Raw genomic sequence first — 4253 nt, 5'->3', positions numbered from 1 at the left:
AAAACACACATTGTTTTTAAATACTAAAGGAATGTATATAAAAATTAATCATATTCAAATCCAAAGAGGAAACTAGAAATTAAGCAGAAATAAGATGGTAAATAAATAGTTTAGTAAAAATAACTAAAAACAAACAATAAAATAAACAAACCACACTCTGGTGTAAAACTCCTGGATTAAAAATGAAGTAAAAGTTTAAAATGCAGACTGTTTAGTCTACGGCCGTGCCACCATGAACAAACCCGATCCCATCTGATCTCAGAAGCTAAGCAGGGTTGGGCCTGGTTAGTACTTGGATGGAAGACCACCTAGGAAGATCAGGTGCTGTAGGCATAAGAAACTAAAAAAATAAAGTATTGTAATCTGATAAGGTCCTTGCAATCTGTGAGGTCAACCAAGGGTTGCATTGCATAAAAAATAAAAAAAATAAATAAAAAATAAAGTAAAATGCAGACTGTTTAGAAATAAATGATATATAAGATTCTCGTTATATATCACAATTTGTCAAATGCAACAAAATAGTATTCAGAGAAATTTTTAGAGCCTTAAGTTAATGTATCAGAGGAAAAGAAGGAACAAATATAAACTTAGCATCAAATAAATAATTTTAAAAAATTATTTAAATTAGTTTCAAGTATACAGTATATTGATTAGACTTCTATATAGTTCATAAAATGATCTCCTCAATTGCTCCCTCCCTCCCTTAGCACTCCACATAGCCATCATATTAATGCTAACTGTATTCCCTATTCTGTGCTCCCCATCCCTGTGACCAACTATCTACTATTAATTTGTCTTTCTTTAACCCTTCACCCCAAATAAATAATTTTAAAAAATAATCACAAAATAAACTCCCAAAAACAGAAGAAATACATTTATAAAGAAAAAAGTATGAGAATTCTTGTCAAGATGATGGAGTAGGTTAACACTATGCTTGCCTCCTCTCATGATCACATCAAAATTATAACTAAATTATAGAATAATTAACCTTTAGAACCATTTGAGGAATAGCTGTACAAAAGTCATATAACTAAGGATATAAAGAAAAAAACACGTTAAGATTGATAGGAGAGGTGCAGACTCCAAATGGGTTGGTCCCACACCCATGTGTGGTGGTCGAGAATTGGGAGGAATATCTCAGCTGCAGAGGTACCCCCTGAGGAACAAGAGATCATGGGCCCACACAAAGCTTTCATGCCCAGAGGACCAGTGCTGGGAAGTGAGCCCCCCCATTTCACATCTGGCTGTGAAAATCAGTAAGGATTCTACCACTCTGAGTGAGACAGAAAAATCAAGTATCCTCTTAAAGTGCCCACATACGGACTCACTCACAGGCACTCACCCTAAGCTTCAAAAAAAGGAAAGGAGCTGAAAAGGCACAGAGACATATGGAGAGAAACTTAAGTGTGTGGCTTCAGGGCGAAGGTTGGAGGGACAACTGCCATTGAGCACTTCCACAAGCAGGCAGGTGGGTGCCACCTTTCCTGTATCGAGCCAATCCCCTACACAGCCTGCAGGCAAGTGTCAAATCTGAACCTGCATTAACCTGGTGAATACCACTTGCCCCACTGTGGTGACTCGCTGAGACCTAGCCCCATCCAACTAGCATAACACCAGAGGCTCTTTCACAGGTGGGAATTTGGCCTCAGCCCACTCTGCATTCTTAAAAACACTAAAAGGTCCACAAAAACCAGGTGGGCAGCAGCTCACCTCAGTGGGCTGATGCCTCTTACTGAGTGGTCTAGGCTCGCCGCTGGTGCCAAAGCTAAATCTGCATTAAACTGATGAACACTACTTGCCCACCCCGGTGATGCTCTGAAACCCCTCCCATCCCAACTTGAGTACTGCTGGAAGCTGTCTCAGATATGGGGTTTGCAGGCAGCCAGAAGTCATCAGTTGGCTTTGGAATATCCTATGCATTTTGTTAAGTGGCCCAGGTCCAGTACTGGTGGCAGCCATACTCAGTTCCCAGAGTGGCCTCTCCCACATGTATCAAAGCACATCGCAGGCAGCTACCAACTATAGATTGCTTCGTAACTCCTAACAGTTGTCACCAGGCCAGCCACAGGCAGCAGCTGAATGTGACCTATACTGGAGCCACTCCCAATAGGCCTCAGAAACAATACATCTGGTGACCAAAACGGTACTACATGATTAGCTCTACAATCAGCACAAAAAAAGTGGTCTTGGCAGGCACCAACACACCTCCCACTGGGGTAAATTTCATTCTGTGGGGTCAGCACCAACACAGCAGATCATACTCTATGATTATGGTACATCTTCATAGTAAGCCAGAGGGTCAATCTTACCCACTAATGTGTCAACAGCAATTAAGTTTCAACTAAAACAAAAGGGCACAAACAACACACACAGAGGGTACTCCTGGAGTAACAGCTCAGATGATCAGGGAGAATAAGCAACCGGGCTCCACAGGAGAACTGCTATGTAAGACCACCCTGTCAAAAAGGAGACTTAGCAGATCTACCTGATATATAGAAATAAAAACAGAGGGATATCCAAAATGAAGAGACAAAGAAATGTCCCCAATGAAAACTAAACAAATGAATTCAATCAATCTACTAAATACAGAGTTTAAAATACTGCTTATAAGGATGCTAATGGAACTTAGTGAGAACTTCAACAAAGAGAGAGTAAGCATACAAAAGGATACAGAAACCATAACAATGAACATCAAAAATGAAGAATACAATACTTGAAATAAAAGTATAGTAGAAGAAAGCAATAGATTAGATGAAGCAGAAGATAGAGCCAGCAATTTAGAAAACAAGGTAGCAGACAATAATCAATGAGAATGAAAAGAAAAATAAATAAATAAAAATTGGGATAGTTAAAGGACTCAGCCATAACAACATTTGCATCATAGGAGTACCAGGAGGACAAGGGAGAAAGCAAAGAATTAAGAACCTATTTTAACAAATAATCATGAAAATGTTCTTAGCCTGGCGAAGGAAACAGGCATACAAGACCAGGAAGCACAGAGAGTTCCAAATAAGATGAACCCAAAGAGGCCCACACCAAGACACATCATAATTAAAATGCCAAAAGTTAAAAACAAAGAGATAATCTTTTTTTAAACTATTTTTTTTAAACCTTTCTTAGTAAAGGCATAATAATCGTGTGAAATTGTTTATTCCCAGGACCATTTGGCCATAGGAAGTTTTGTTTTGTTTTAGTTTTAAGAACCAAGTGTTATAATCTCAAGTAACAATTCTCATTTAAAAAGACTAGATGACTCCAAAAGTCTAAAATCAGGAGAGAATATTAAAAGCAGCAAGAGAAAAGCAGTTAGTTACATACATGAGAGATCCCATAAAATGTTCAGATGATCTCTTTTATTAAAATTAATAACTTTTTCTTTTCAGTTAGAGTTGGCATATGATACTATATTAGTTTCAGGTGTACGACATAGTGATTAGACATCTATATAACTCACAAATTGATCACCCCAATAAATCTAGTACCACTCTGACACCATACGTAGTTATTATAATATTATTGGCTATATTCTTTATGCTATATTTTCTATCTCCATGACTATTTTGTAACTTCCAAATTGTACTTCTTTATCCCTTTCCCCTTTTTCAACAAACTCCCCAACCCCTCTCCCATCTGGTAACCCTCAAATGTTCTCTGTTTCTATGAGTTGTTTCTGTATGTTTGTTTGTTTTGTTCTTTAGGTTTCATACATACATGCAATCATATGACATTTATTTCCTCTATCTGACTTACTCCACTCAGCACACTACCTTCTAGATCCATCATGAAATATCTTTTCTATTTCCTTACCTTTATTTTGCGTGTGTCTTTTAATTTGAAGTGTGTCTTTTATAGGAAGCATATGTAAGGTTCTTTTTTTCTTATCCATTCAGCCACACTATATTTTGATTGGAGCATTTAGTTATTTTCAGTTGAAGTAGTCATTGATAGATATGTGATTATTGTCATTCCTTATTTAGACTTCATATACATATATATATATATTTTTTTTCCTTCTGGAAGAAGACCCTCCAACATTTCTTGTAATACTGATTTGGTAGTGATGAACTCCTTTAATTTTTTCTTGTTTGGGAAGATCTTTATCTGTCCTTCAATTCTAAATGATAATGATTGTAGGCCCTGGGCTTTCATCACTTTTAATATTTTCTGCCAAACCCTTCTGGCCTGCAAAGTTTCTGTTGAGAAATCAGCTGACAGTCTTATGGGTGTTCCCTTGTAGGTAACTAATTGCTTTT

The 4253-nt window shown here is 37.3% G+C and overlaps 1 pseudogene; it reads left to right on the top strand.

Annotated features, from left to right (window-relative positions):
• The first annotated feature begins 214 nt into the window (after positions 1-214).
• Positions 215-333, top strand: LOC112471780 (annotated as a pseudogene).
• The last annotated feature ends 3920 nt before the right edge of the window (positions 334-4253 follow it).

The sequence above is a fragment of the Pteropus alecto genome, unplaced genomic scaffold (genome assembly GCF_000325575.1).
Source record: "Pteropus alecto unplaced genomic scaffold, ASM32557v1 scaffold231, whole genome shotgun sequence".
In the NCBI taxonomy this organism is placed as follows: Eukaryota; Metazoa; Chordata; class Mammalia; order Chiroptera; family Pteropodidae; genus Pteropus; species Pteropus alecto.
Note: the sequence above shows the minus strand (reverse complement) of the source record. Positions and strands in the feature narration are given on the sequence as shown.